We start from the raw sequence: 15,877 nt of genomic DNA on the forward strand, positions 1-15,877 counted from the left end.
GGGGGGGGGGACTCGGTGCCCCTCGAAATGGCAGGTGAAACTTTCTGCTTGCCTAAATAATTTCCTAGCAGAACATTGCTCTGCAAGGACACAGCGGTGGAAAAGTGAGGCTCAATTCAAACTCGGGTGACAAGAAACAACACGGCACTCAGTCGATGGCTCGCATGTAGGGTTTCTGAATGCTGGTTAAGTGGCAGCCTCCCTGAGCTTATCTGACATGTCACTCTCAATGCTTCACTCATTTTTGTGCCTCCCTGAAAAAAAAGCACATGGAAGAAAAGAAGGTACAAAGTGCAAATGTGGGTAATAAAAACTCCTATCCTTCTGAAAACAATTCAGTGTTACGAGTTGACCTAGTTTAATATCGCTGCCTAAGTATTTCACATTGTGTTGAAGACACTACCTGGAGTGTGCCGCAGATGTGTGTGTTTTAGTTTAAGACAAAACGATAATGTATTTTAAGAAATGAATGCATTTAAAAATTTAATCACGTTTTCAGTTTTTTGAATTATTAGAAAACACAATAGAAAATGTGATTTCATTTTATTTCATATATTAAAAGTATTAGTTACATGTAGTGTCTAACGTTAGCTCATGTTGTAATTTAAAGATGGTTAAAAAAAATAGAAAACACACACACACACACACACACACTTACACACACACCACCCTTGTCTCAATCTCTGTGCCATGTGAACAGGACTTGTCCTTATCTGTGCTCAGCTGCAAGACTATTTGGGGAAAATATTCAATTTCTGTGTGACAGAGGAGAACCTGGGAGGCAAGGCTCTGAGCAAACAGCAGTTATTGCGGCTCTGCCATAGCATCGGAGAGCAAGGCCTGGCTGGGAGACAGGGGGGGATCTGCGGACGTCTGCCAGGGGAAGGAGTAATGTCTCGGCTGGATTATAGGAGAGCGAGGCACATCCACGCTTTAAAAGCCCCCTTTTCCAACAAGACAAGGCTGTTATTTTTGGGATGGTGCGGGTAAACATGCCTGAGCAATAGATTTCTCCCATATACTCTGCTGTTGTCTCTGACAATTGGTCTCAGTGGAAGCAAGAAAAGTTTGCTCTCTCCTTTTTTTTTTTCCCTTTTTTTTTTTTTTCACCAAATAATTTCATGTTTGGATGTGGGCGTTGCTCAATTTTTTTCAGTCTGACACTCTTCTAGAAACCTGGTAAGCAGTGCTCAACATTTGAATATTTCACTTTTGTTCAAGTGGGAGTGCTTTATTTCTAATGCGTTTTTCCCTAATCTGTGTTCAAATTTTGCTTTAAAGTGCTTACTTATTTAACAGTTAAGTGTAATGTGATATTCTTAAAGTAATATATATATATATATATATATATATATATATGTAATAATAAACCAGCATGTGTTCCAAGAGGATAAAAAATCAAATAAGAGACTTACAACATTTAGGGCTTGCTTGTTCTTCCTCTCGCATGCCAATATTGATATACTGAGAGTTAATTCAGAAAACTGCACATCTAGAAGAAAGATTGGAACGCATTTTAAAAAGTAAAATGGATTTAGGTTATCAAATACACAAACCAATCGCGCCAAGCTGTGAAAAAAATGTAAGTAAATACCTTCTCAAACACATTGCACTGGCTAGTTGAAATCCCGCCAAATTTATTTGTAACTTTTTTTTTGTTTTTTTGCACATACACGAGTCACTTCACATCGCTTCTATGTTTGGTTGCTTTGGGGGTCTAAGGCTTTGATAAATGATATTTTATTGTACAGTATTTAGTCAGAGAGTGTGGAAGCTTTGTTCTCACAACGTAGCTGCCAAGTCAGATGGAGTTGCGCGTCTGGTCTGGGAGTTTCAGAGGAATATCACAGGCATGGTAAGTTGCTAAAAACTAAGCTAATCAACAAAATAATTGTCTTCTCAATTGCCACCATGCCAGAGACATCAAACACAGCCAGGGTTGGGAAAAAACAATCAAATTATCTTTAATGATCGCGCACGCTGACAGATGAGAGCTCGTGAGTCACTTCTGTTGGTGTGCGACGTATGTGAGGAAGCATAAAGTTATTTGGCGGCATACTGATAAATTTTGTGTATATTTTAATAATCCTCAGAGATATCTATCTTCACCTGTAATGAAAACAAAATTTATCCTATTATGTGCTTTTTGGCACAGAAACAGAGCGAACTGCATTAGTCTATTAATTTCCTGCAGTGAATTATGAATCCTGCTGCTTTCATCCTCTCAGTACCCTCCATGTGTGGTCTACAAAAATATTTCTATTTCTTCTCCAAACTAAAGTTTGGCCCCTGCGTCTGCTCTTGTCCCCCTCCTTCCTCCTCACTCCTCCTCCCACTCTTTCTCAGTCTCTCTCTGCATAGATAATGTCTCTGCAAATGATTTTACCGCTCTCATTGAGGCTCCTTCCAGTAATTGAACAAGCAGAGACTGGGTGCTTTACTGGAAAACAATTGTCATTATTATCTGAGATCTCCACTGCTCTGAGATTCAACAGAACACAGCGTTGGACTGGACTTTCTGGTCTGTATCGAGAGTTGGAATCAAAGGGAAGAATCAACTTTGCTTTCTTTGCTTACAGAAACAAAAAAGAAAGGGAAAAAAAAAGCTTAGTGCCATAACTTTTCAGGCTCCATAAAATGAAAGTGTTGCATGATTGGAATGCATGTCGTACAAGAATCACATGGGGTAAAGTGCAGCCTTGGGTGATAATTTGTTGACTTAAAAAGGAAGCTTACAGAGAAGCCTGCTAATAATTAATCTAAACCGCACTTTTACACTGTGACAATACTTATACCAATAATTAGGATAAAATGTGAGGTAATTATATAATTATATGTAATTACAATTAGGATGAATTTACTTTTTTTGCATGTCTGTATATTTTATTATTAATATTTAAAGAAATACCTTTGTACAAAAATATATCTCATGCTAAATTTTTACGATGTGGTTATTTCAGGTAGAAATTTATGTGTTTGGCAGCAAGCGGAGCTTCGATTGTGTTGCTGTGGAGCAGAACTGACCTTGTGTGTCAGAATGAGCTTTTTTTCCCTCTATGCCTTGTTTCATACGGAGCACTCTTAGACCGAAATGGCCTTAGGAGGAGTTGTTCTTGACAGAGATGCATTGTCTCAGGCAGCCAATAAACCGCTGCACTGAGTGGCTACATCTGTGAACCTCATCTTGACTACAGTGTGGGGCTAGCAACAACACGGCAACTGTCACAGCTGCACCTGCTGCTGTCTCGGTACAGAGCCTCCCTCTCTGTTGCCCACAGAGTCGCATCACTCCTCTCACTCCATGACAAGCCAGAGGCGATGGTCTCGGCTTGGGTCAACTGGAGAGAAACTTCTAGGGGAAAGCGTTTGAAACCAGAGGACAAAAATGTCAGTCCCAAAAAGAGATGTTAGAACAAAAATTCTGCCCTAAGGGCCAGGATTTGGTTCTGTTGGAGCCTGGATATGAGATTCTGTCTGTAAAACATGGCGGAGTTTAGCAGTAAAACAAAACTAAAATCTAGTAGCGCAAGTTGTCCACTAGCGGTGACAGTTACGAGTGCAAAATGACTTCAGCTTCCCTTATCTAAAGGGTATATACAAATAAAAACATCATGCTTGAATATCATACAATCAGACCATCTAAGAGGAAATTGAAGATCATTTTAAAGGCTTTTCAATTTCATATGTGCTGGATTTTACACCTAAAACTTACGCAGAGAAGATATAGCATATGAATAGGCAAGAACAACTCTGTTTTTGCACATGCTTGACTCCCCATAAAAGAGAAAATAAGAAGGAGGAAATATGTCACAGAAAATGACTGCTGCACTGATTGTGCGTGATAACACAGCCATCATGCTGTCTCAGAAAAAAAAGAAAAGGATTATTGGAGGGGAAATATGCCGAGAGGATTTTCAGCCAGGAGAAGTGATGCAACATGTCCACTTTGCAGCCAAATTGAACTTAGGAGTGTGAAAAGCAATGCAGGAACATGAGGAGTTGGGCTGACGTGCATGCAGATAGTGTGGGATTAACACGGATTGAGCGACAGTGGCCGGTGACTTCTTTTTACAGCTTTGCTTGTACAGCTGTGCCAGGCCTGGCATTCACAGCTGCCTGCTGAGGCCAACTCCTCCGCTGCCGTGGGGAATACTGCAGTTAAGTTGCTTCTTAATGTGTGTGTGTGTGTGTGTGTGTATGTATGTATGTGCGAAGATGTCAAATTATTCATGTATTTATAATGAAATTTGGAATGCTTAATATTGACACCTCAGTGCGCATCCCTGCTGATTTCATCTTTTTGACAGCAGCAGAGGAAAAATACATATACAGACTGCCCTAATAATTTATCATGCCTCCTTCTAAATGAGGTGTGAGGCGGCTCTGCTGGTGTGAATTCTGCTATAAATCACACATACTCTGACTGCTTTATCCATTAGGCCGACCTGTTTGTCTAATTCAGCTTGTGAGTCCCGAGCAAACTGGTTTAGGTAATTGAGATGAGTGTGGGAACTGCAGCTTTGACTTCACATCTGATGCATTATTGCTGTGAGCAAAAGAAGCGAAAAGCCGCAAGATAAATTTGATAAACTGATGGCATTACTTTATTATTTAGGGCTTATATCAAAGCGTTTATTTTGCATCATTGTTCAGTAAAAGTAAAACTAAGAAGGAAAATCCCATTTTTTTTTGTTAGGCGACTTGTGAGGTCCCAGTAGCTTCGTGTAAAGCTTTTTGAAGCCATGGTTAGCTTTGCTACTTACCAGTTTCTAACTACTTTCGCGGGTCTTAAATGTATAGATTAAGAAATAAGGAAAGGTTGTCTGTTTAGTAAAAAATAGCTTTATAGCTTCAGTAAATCTGAATAAAATAAAAAACAAAACATTTTGTTTAATTCACACAGTAAAAAAAACAAGATAATCTTCACATTTCTTCAATATTTTTTCTAAAACGCATTAAAAAAATTAGATGGGTCCTGGGTTTTGTGGAGAGTTCCTTATTTATACATCATAATAACTTTATGAGACTCGTACCTTAATTAGAGATAATGAGGCTCGGGTAATGAAAAATAAAAATAAAAGGTAACATTGGTTGGCAAATGTTAAGCAAATGAAGTGGGTGCATTAAGGCAAACATGTGTTTGCACATCCTTATGAATCATCCAGTAATGACATTAAAGCAACGTTAGATGATGACCAGACAAAAAGGCTGAAAGCAAGCTGCACAAACTCCACTGCTGCATCTGCGCCCGGCAACACACGATTCATTTTTAGCTTCAGCAGCTGAACCAATGTGATGAGTGCTATTCTGCAGTAGTTGATGGAAATGGGGAAAAAGAAAAGCTGTGTAAAGAGGACAGTCAAATGGTAAAGAAGGCAGGCGAAGGGGGGGTGCAGGAACGGGGAGTATTTTTCGTAAAAAAAAAAAAAAAAAAAGAAAAAGTAGAGCCAGTAGAGTTTCTGTCTTTCATCAGTCTGAGCTGATTACCAGTGAGTGTGGAGTGAGCTGACAGGATGCGGCTCTTGCAGCCATTACCATCAAGCCCGACTCGGGGGGTTGGTGAGGAGCTGCAGCTCGAAGAGGCCGAGACCTAAAGGATGTGAAAGTTTTCTTTATTGTAACCGAGAGCAGGTCTCTGAATATGCATATTTCCTTTAGACATTTAGCAAACCTTTTTAAAGATCTGCCTACGATTTATATTTGCTCTGGAAGCAGCAGTGCTGAAAAGCAGCTACCAAACACCACCGAATATTCCACCAATCAGCAAGATGTGGAGAATGTTGCAGACGCCATTTCACTTTTTTCTTCACAAAAAGGGCCTCAAAAAGGAATATTTTATTCTCTCACCTGAAAAGCTTTGTGGGCTGGTGTGTATAATGGAAGCAGTGTAGCAGCATGACAGTGAAGACTTTTATAGAAAAAAAAAGGAAAAAAACTTCCCCAGATATTTAAAATAAAATAAAACAATAACAAGTTAAACATTTTATACAAGAAAAAAAAGTACAATTATATTTTTTTTACCACTGAAGCATAGTGTAATAGCCATTGGAGTGCTAATTGTAGAACTTTTGGTAAATCAAAGTTAAAGTGTGAGATGCAAAATATTCATATATATAAATATATCTGTTAAATATTTAATTACTAGAGATGCAAATATTTCTCTTGAAGCATACCTACCTGATTTAAGGTAGCGGTACTCAGCAGCATAGCAGTACATGTTAAACTACAATCAAACACTCTGCTTTTTACATGTTTTAATTTTTATTTTTCACCATTTAAATTATTCTTTTTTTCACAGCGCCTTTAAACACGTAAATAGTGCCAACAGTGAGGAGTGTTAGGTTGCACCTACCCAGTCATGTCAACCTTAATTTGCTGCTGCTTTTACTTATTTCTGTGACTGTTTTTTTTTTTTTTTTTTTCTTTTTCTGTTGCTGTTGTTGTTTCTCCTTGTCTGGAGTGGGCGGTGTTGCAAATTTCTCTTTTAACTGGGAAAAAGTGATGAGTTTCACCTAAAGCTTGTGCCGTTGTTTAAAAAGATCACATAAATTATTATTATTATTATTATTACAAAGACAGTTATTGTTGATTATGTTCGTATAACAGGAGAGCTAAATTTATGATCAAATTTATTGTTCTTCTTTACACGAGAATTGATCCTTATTTTCCATCTTAAAAGCTCAGGCAATTATGCTCTGAATGATAAAACTGTGCTAAGAAAAACAACCTCTGTTGATGCTTGTTGTTCTCAAAAAAAAAAATCTTCTCCAGCAAGTGCTCTTGTCAAAGCTCTACCTTCTCCTTCTTTTATCACAGTCACCTTCATATTCAAAGTGAGTTGCATACCTGTTATTATTGGGTGCAACTTAAACTGTGGCAATCATACTTTAGTGGATTACCTGCGCAGAAACACACAGATTAGAATCTCTGTCTCATGCTCGCTCCATCGAGGTAGTTCAAAGGTGCGACCGGAGTGGCAGTCCGCTCTCCTTTGGCAGAGCACAAATTGGTCAGCCTCTCAGAATTTGTCTGAGAATATGAATCCCTTTGGTATTCAAAACAGGAGGGTCCTATGACAGGGAGATAATTTTCTAGTGAATGTTTTATCGCAGGCCGCTTGACAGTGTCTTGTATCTGCGTGCTCTCTCTCTTTGTGTTTTCTGGATTTACTGACTTTGGTCCAGATTTTCGTAAGAAAGTACAACAAAAGGAAGCCTTGTTTGTTTCCCCCTCCATCCCGTTTCGTTATCACAAAAGAGCAAACACACATTCAACATACACAAGGTGAGGAAGCAGTGATTGCTGTATCTGCAGTCCTACTGTGAGTGGCAGAGGGCGATAGCATAAGCCACTATTCATTTACATATATATATATATATATATATATATATATATATATATGCATACACACAAATTCAAGGTTAGTCTGGAGTTGCTAAAAACTTATTAAAATTACTATTTTAGTTCTAAAACAAACCAGAAAAAAACAACGGTTTCATCATCGGTCTTCCTGTTATATTTAGATCAGGATCACTCCAAAGCACAGCATCCACTGAACAAAGTGTTTCCTCGATGGAATCTTGCATCCAAAATTTCCACATAAAAAAAAAAGATCTCTTCTACAGAGTCCCAAAGAGGGCTGATCCTTTGAACAGTGAGAACCTCTTGCACCTTAGTTATTAAAACTGGGGGGTGGAATGAGCCAATCTGGGCTTGTTTGCATCACAATCTGACTCACAGTGCTGATGTTATGTAAATGAGCTCTGTGGAAGAGGCTCAGCCCCCCCAAACTGTCCTCTGTCTTTCACTTCTGAAGGTAGGGAGAAGGGCGAGGAGTAGTGACACTGGGAGTGCACAGGGAAATCTAATAAAGCAGCCTGAAAATTCAAAGCAACTTAAATTACTGACTACTTTTTTCCAGTGCTGTGTATACACGTTGCGTTAGCCGCTGCTCTCTCTTCACACACAGTTTTATCTGCTTTGGATTGTTGTAAAAAATATATATTTCACATTATTGTGCAACAGAGCGTGTAAGGGGATTCTTTTTTGAAATGCATTTTAGACGTTTTCTGTGTCTTTGGGGGGAGGGGAAAAAAAGGCCAAATATGCCTTCATCAGATTTAACAAGCACCATTACCTGTCAGAGCAGCCGTGAGTGAAGATTTAGGACTGACAAGTGATTGGGTTCAGGAAAGGCTACACCCACCCTCTTTTGTCTGAGCTTCCTGACAAGACACAGTGCTATACCTTGTTTTAGCTTGACATACGCTGCTTCTCCGCTCTGACAAAGGCATTCATGCCATCTTTTAGATTGAAAATAGATACGGCAGTGCTGGGATGGAAATATGCAAGGAGGCTACAGTACAGCCGCTCCTATGCTGGAATTATTTGTATAGTTTTGCTTGTGCTGTAAGGATAAAGTCCTTGTGTCGCTTTCTATTTAGGTGGGATTATGCAGCGTTCTTTATTTTGTCTATGTTTGTCTTTCCTCCGAGCCACAAAAAGGTTAAAAGCTTTAATTAGAAAAGTAGGCAAGGTTGGCCATATCATATGTAAAGTTTCTAATTAAAAAAAAAAAAAAACATGCCTCAGACTGAGTTGTAAATTTCTAACTGTCTAAAAAAGACAATATTGGATCTGCAGGTTTGTGTAGTTTAGATTTTTTTTTTTTAAGTAAATTTACACTATTTCATTTATTGCTTTTTGACAGGTGTACAGTTATAAAAAAAGTGAAAATCAGGTAAAAATCTTCATTGGAATGTTGATAAATATTCCACGTACAAAGGGGTCATTAAGCTGATTAAGCCAACAAGGAAGAAATAGTTTTTTTTTTTTTCTATGGCTTGTAGACAATTGAGAAAAGGAGCTTTGCAAATGAGGACTGTGACACAGAATCACAGTTTTATTTATAAGGTGTAAGCCAAAAATGAAGTTTGGCACATCTTTAATTCTAGGTGATGCTGAAACCTTTCCAAGGTTTTTTTGTTTGTTTGTTTGTCTTAACATCCTAAATATAATTGCATTGTTTCTCCGTTTGTCATTGCTAAAATGAGCAAAAATATACAGAGGATAAATGGCATATTTTTTTCACTTGCATCCCTCCCCCCCTCCCCTTTGATTTTAAATGCGTCTCCCACGAATCATCTTCTCTGTTACCTTTGTTATGTTTTGTGTTGCTACCCACTACCTAAAAAATTAATCATCCTGTTTAATAACGCCCCATGATCACAGTGCATTATTGATGGAGAGGTCCTTAATAGAAAGGATAGAGTTTGGTTTTTAGCCATTCAACTGCTCGTTTTGAAAGGGGTTGGGGAAAGGGAGAGGGTCACAAAAGCTGCTTACTGGTTTAAATCTGGTTAAATATGACACATTATTAAGATAGATTTAAAAAATATGGTCCAAGACCTTTCGGCTTTCATCGGATTTAAAAAAAAAACTAACATACTGTTTGTAATCAGCACTGATGAACACAAGTTCCACCAGCTGCAGAAATCAATAGGTTTTTCAGAAATTTAAGAGTAAATCTCTCCTCTCTGATTATTTTTTTCTTGAGCAGTGAGTTTCTGATACATAATGCTGAAAGACGACCACCATACAGTATTGATAATTTATTTTAGTCACTTTCATTACTTGCAAACACTGAAACTGTGATTAACTTGAAGTAAAATTTTGAAGACATATTTGGAAACGTGTCCGGGCCAGTTTTTGTTGAACCCACGACTCGTTTGAACTGATTTTGCTGTTGCAGACGGTATCACACAACAGATGTGTCTTTTATGGTATCCTAATGTGTTCCCGAGGCATCATCCCTGCAAAGTATTTACGTGGACATACTAATTGGATTGGCTTTGTGGACAAAGGAGTACACACTACATATTGCATTTGCTCTGGGTGTTTCAAGGTGAATCATGGCGTGTCAAGGACTTATTGGACTTGATTGGCAGGCACTATCACCATGAGATGCCCATATAATGGCAGGGCTCCCACTCCTGACCTGCCCATTTATCTTGCTGTATTAATGTCAGCGTATTAATTCCTAAGCGGAGGAACATTTGGCAAAGGCACCGTTTAACAGTCTTGGCTGAATCATTCTTATCTCAACAGACCTGAAAGGAATAGTTTTGTGCTATCAGCAAGTGAAAATGACATTTTGAAATTTCCCTCAAGATAATCCACTTCACTTCCCGGTGAAACATCAAAATTAGAACAAGAAAAATGTAAGAAATCTGTATTAAAACTTGGATACCGTGGCAAATCACCCAGCTATAATCCATGTGGACAGACAGGTGTAGGTATCTAAAAGTGTTAATAGGATTTCTGCTGCATTTCTGAAGGGATTATGATGTATCATGTTGAATATATATTTTTAAGAAAAGTGCGATGGCAGGAGTGTTTGGAAATACAGTTAAAAAATAAAGCCTGTACAGTAATATAAAAAAAATCACACAAATAATGGAATTATTCTTACCTATTTGTGCATTTGATGAATTTTACTTTTGACTGTGCATTCATTTTTGTCTCTGGACATATTGACGTGTCTCATTGTTTCAGGGTTTGGCTCAGGATTGCTTTGTTTAGTAGCTATGTGTCCTGACCAGTGGGGAGTGCTCTGATCGATTAATTGAGTGGCTCATAAAAATGATGAATAGAGGAAACACTAAGAGCAACGAGCGTGACGTGCACCACGCTTCTGTCACACACTGACTGTTGCTCGCTGCTGCGTTTTCTGTAGCAGCGTTGCTCGGATCAGAGGCACGTAATGATTCATTTAATCCAAACATCACAATCCACAATGTCAAAAACAATTGTTTTTATGTGCTCTCGGATGATGAAATGGGTTTGATAATACCTGAAAATCACAGATGACTTTGAGTTAGTGTAACTAAAAGAGAAAAGTCTCGGTGGAGTAGCTCTTCTACTCGAATACACCTGATTATAATAAATTTACAACTTAAATTAAAATCTTATGCACACATTAAATTATAAAACACCTTCATGCTTTTTTTCTTTTTTTAACTCAAGCTTCTGTATAGTCCTGTGTCAGGATCCAATATCAGCCTACACTACAGTCCTGGCGATCAGTCATGTTGTGTAGGATGCATGTTTGACCTGGTATTTCACTAGCTTAGCGCCTGTCAGGGTCGGGCCCTGTGTTTGGGGCCCCAGCAGTCACGCAGAGTTTGGTTGGGTGTCACTCAGCTCCTCTGGCTCTGTGCTGCTCTCAATCATTCCCTCTGCAGAGGGGTCAGCCTCTGATTCCTTCCTGTCCCATATCGGACTCAGTGGGGCTCCAGACTCATCTGATCGCCGGCCTGATCTCTTCACATTGGAGTGTGAATTTTCTGATTTGCCCTTGCAAATTGTATGTCTTCAGCAATGTCAAAGCAAAAACGCAATTGCTTTGAGGGAATATATTTCTTCCACAGCTGAGACTGAGTATTTTTGACTGAGTTCTCTGTCCCCAGGTATTTCCTCTTTTTTTTTTTTTCAAAACGGGCAACAGAAATCGAGATAACAGGAGTTTTATAGTGTTTATGAATTCATGTATGAGGAGGATGTTAGGACAACCCAACAGAAACCAAATGTATTTCTTTAACATGTGGTGGTATGTTGGTTCTGATTTACATTTCAGTGAACCTCCGGTCCCAGGTTTCTATTCCCTTGAATCTCTGTGATGTTCTGTAACAATTAACATCCCGACTCTTTCTTGAGATTTGCTGAAAGCTCGGGGGCTAATTCAAGGGTCAAGCAAGACTTGCAAGCTGCCAGTCTTTTTTTTTTTGTGTGTAACTCCAGTCCCCCTCCTCCGCTCGAGCTCTTTATTCTGGGTTCCCCTTCTTTCTCTCAGACCTTGTTTTTTTAGAATGGTCCAACTCTTCCTCTATTCTCCTGTGGCTCTTGAACAGCTAAAGAAGGACAACCAGGAGCTTTGTCTAAGAAGCCCAACATTCTTTTCACATCTGCCTCTTGTTTTCAGACCCCCGCTGCATTTAAATTTCAAACTGTCCTGAATCAACCCTCCTTCCCTTGTCTCTAATAACCCCCTTCCTTCCATTTCCATTTAAGTCTTTCATTTTCCTTTTCTTAAGGAGACCAACTGCTTCCTAATTTTTGCATATTTGACACTCAGTTGTTGACTATAAAGCATTCTATTGTATTGTGAGTATATTGAGCGCACATATGTTTAAAGCCTGTGGGCCCATGCCCCTGTGGCTTCTCCATTTCTCAGGGTACTTAAACATCTGTCTGCAGTGACTTCATATTTAGCTAGCAGTGTGATGTCTGCAGACATTTTAGCAATCTGTGCTTAAAAATCACAGAACATCAGCCTGGTCGTGTGTTCAAAGCATTGTTGACGACAATGCTTCCCTTTCTCATTGTACGCCTGAGCACAAACATTGTTGCAGAGATGAAAACTTTGTTCTGTGATTGCACCCAAGTTGAGGGCTGCGCGAGAAAACAGCCAAGGTGGGATTGCCGGCAGTTTTTGTTCTAAGACTGAGAGACGAAAAAAAAAAAAAACCCAGCTGAGAGGGGAGACCTCAGCTCGTTTAATGAGGAGAATGGCAGTCAGACAGTTTCCCTGCAGTCTGCGCCTTTGGTGTCTCAGCATGTTAAACACTCACAGCATGATGCAAAATGTATTAAAGTATAGGACTGTTATCATCGATTTACGGAACACTCACCTGCCCTGTACTAGGAATTTACATCCTGCATGTATTGTGTGGCAGGGGGTCTGTACAGCCTTGAAGACAAAACTGTCATGGTGTCTGACATTATCATGTCTTTTGTCTTCCTATTCTGTCGCACGAGGCCTGCTGATCGTTCTGCCTGTATTTTACTATAAGCAGGGATGAAAAGGAAAGAAGGATCCGTGATTCAGTGTTGCTATCTCAGGTTGAGACATAAAATGATTTGTTTACACATAAACTTGCACACCTTTAGCCGGCAAAACAGAAAACATACAGATGTTTTCAGTTATTTCAGTCATCGGTGATTAAATGTAATGTCAAGTATATTAGTAAGAATAATAAAAATAATAATCGAGCCAATACAGAGTTGACAGAGGGCTTTTTAGGGAGGAGATCATCAAACACATTTGCTCAAGGACCAGATGTTTTTCTAATCAGACACTGCGGGGGCTGACTTTTAAATAGTCACCTTTTAGTAATTATGACCAATCTGCTTTATTTATTAGATTTTTTGCTGTCATAAATTAATAGCGTTTGCCTCGCTGTTTTATATTACAATCGTTTACAAATGTTTCACTTTTCGTTTTCGAGTTCAGATATATTAACTGTAACTGTACTTCTAAGTCACTGTATAAACATTGTAAAAATGTAGAAAATGTTAAAAACCAAGATGGATGTGACAGGAGGGCATGTATTTTTAAAAAATACTAACATGAGAGTTTTTAGTAAAATAACAGTAATTCCTAAAGAAGTGCACCAAATCCACAGGAATTGTTTTACTTTTATTTGAGGATAGGTACATTAGGCATAAAAATTGAGCAATTATTTTAACAGTTAAAACATCTGCAATGTACTCCTGCTTTAAATGCAAAATTAACTAATAGAAAAAGTGCACAAAGCCAAGCATAGCAAGAAAAATAAGGGCTTGTTCGTGGGTCTCTTATGTTGTAGTTTGTCCGACTGAGCCAAAGTGCCAGAGGGCCTCGGCAACCTTACGTTTTCTTTTAACTGTGTGCCAATGTTCAAGTAGGGCCTAGACACATGCTGTGAGATAGGGAGTGAATCCTGTTGGTTTTTGTTTGATTTATTAATAATTTAATAATTTGCGGGCCAAATGGAATATACTTGTGCGCTGGATACGGCCTGCGAGCCATCAGTTGATGATCGCCGTTACACGTGTCCTCAGTTAATGAAGTTTGGGTGTGTCAGTGTTAACCGCATTTACAAGCACTTCAATAATTCAGACAAATAAGGTTGCAGACGCTGACCTTTCATCAGTCTTTCAAATTGCCCTTGGCACCTGCATCAGATTTTATCTTACTTTTGATTCTTTGTGCGCACAGCAGACGTCACTGAGGGAACCAGCTGCATACTGGGAAATAGGTTGATACAAGGAGAGACAAGGATGCTTAAAAAAATCTGAACTAAATTTTAAATGATTGTGCAGTTATTATTTTTATTACAACATTCACTCAAATGGTTAGAGATCGTTTCTGCTATGTGAAACAGTCTTAAAAACAATTAGCATTAAATGTATTGCCATTTTCTTGGTATGCTGTATGTCTTCATTTAAATTTATATCTTTCATTTCATTTGGATTTGGATTTACCCATTAAATATCCAGGAAAATTATGTGTGCATTATTAGAAAACCTGTGAGCCAGGTAGACACTTTAGTTAAATTAGATTTTCAGAGTGTATCACTTTGTGTAGGATAATTAAATTGGATTATCATCATTTAGTACATATATATGTTAATCTAAGTACAAAACAACACATACTAAAACTTTGTGTGCATGGATTAAGAATCTTAATCCTGTGTAGTCAGTATAAAGCTTTATCACAGAGACAATCAGCTTAAGGTCTCATTATAATGTATGGACTTTGAATATGAGCGGTAGCCATTTTCCAGAAAACTGTAATTGGTGCCACATGCCCTGATAAAAACCAAGCGGTGGAGTTTTGTGGGAATTTGGTATGTTTGGTCTCTGTGATCAACTTTCATTTGTCAAGCCTCATGACTGCACATTATTCCACTGAAACTAAATACACTGTGGCCGTGTGTGTTCTGCTCCTGTTAACCTCTTTTAATGGCTCTAAAATTAGAGGTCTCAGGTGAGGAGCAATGTCATACCAGATGAGCTGATTATGGCAGGTTTAATTATAACTTTGTCGGCTAATGTGTGCGCTCCGCATGTTTTCGCAGTGATGAATTATTACTCTGTCTGAGAACTCCGACAAAACAGATCAAAGACCCTTCAGGCAGTGGTTATCCTCCAGTGTGGAGGAGACAGCTGAAGCTGATTTGGGCAGTTCTGACTGCACATAACAACAGTATTCCTCACTGTCTTCTCAGCTGAGTTTTCTTGTTAGTCGCTAGTATGATGGATAACATTCAGTCCCTAGAATCTTAAATAACAATTGGAGGCTGCAGACTGAAAAAAATGAAATGGTGTTTTTGAATGTGCTAAAAAAGAAGAAAGAAAACAGTTTCTAATGGGGTCCTGCGAGCCTTGTTGCCTGAGTGATGCCATATCCCATGGTGAATGTGCTAATGGTTCATGGGAGTAAGAGGACGGAGCTTAACCCAGCAGTGTAAACACACAGACAAAAGGGAGCTGTTAGCAGTGTGAAACGCATGCCTGGGCGTGCAGGTAGGCATTAGGTTTCACCGTACACAGCTTCAGCACTGGATCCGTGACAGGGAGGAGGCCATTTGCTTTTGTAGCAAAAGAGAGCAAAACAAACTTTCAGATTTGTACTACAGAGACAGGTATGGATGAGGTGGGGAGGGAGGAATTCTGGTTTGGAGAGATGTCAGGCAGAAGGCGGGGGGACTGGGAGGGAAGATGCTGGAGAGATAAAGTGGTTTGTGGTCAGTCACAAGTCACAGAAGTGACCATTTGTCTGGTAGTGTTTATTTGTTTGGCTTGGGCGCTGGGGTGGAAAGAGCCACAAAATTTTCTCTTGATTAAAGCCATTATGTTTAAACCCTGACGTTACAAGAGGAGAAATTGCAGGAATGTTGTTTTAATGATTTAAAATATACTTAAATAAATTTGCTACGTACATTGTGCATAAAGTGTATTATGCTGAATATTTAACTGACTTTGTAGATTATATATATATATTATGATGTCAAAATAACATCAGCATATGTGCATATGTGTTTAGATTTGTTTG

General features: G+C 38.8%; 1 protein-coding gene across 41 annotated transcripts in view; it reads left to right on the top strand.

Annotated features, from left to right (window-relative positions):
• The window catches only part of adgrl2a (adhesion G protein-coupled receptor L2a), a 96,641-nt gene that overhangs the window by 4,173 nt on the left and 76,591 nt on the right, over nucleotides 1-15,877 (top strand). The window lies entirely within an intron of this gene.

Source organism: Kryptolebias marmoratus, linkage group LG24, assembly GCF_001649575.2.
Source record: "Kryptolebias marmoratus isolate JLee-2015 linkage group LG24, ASM164957v2, whole genome shotgun sequence".
Taxonomy (NCBI): Eukaryota; Metazoa; Chordata; class Actinopteri; order Cyprinodontiformes; family Rivulidae; genus Kryptolebias; species Kryptolebias marmoratus.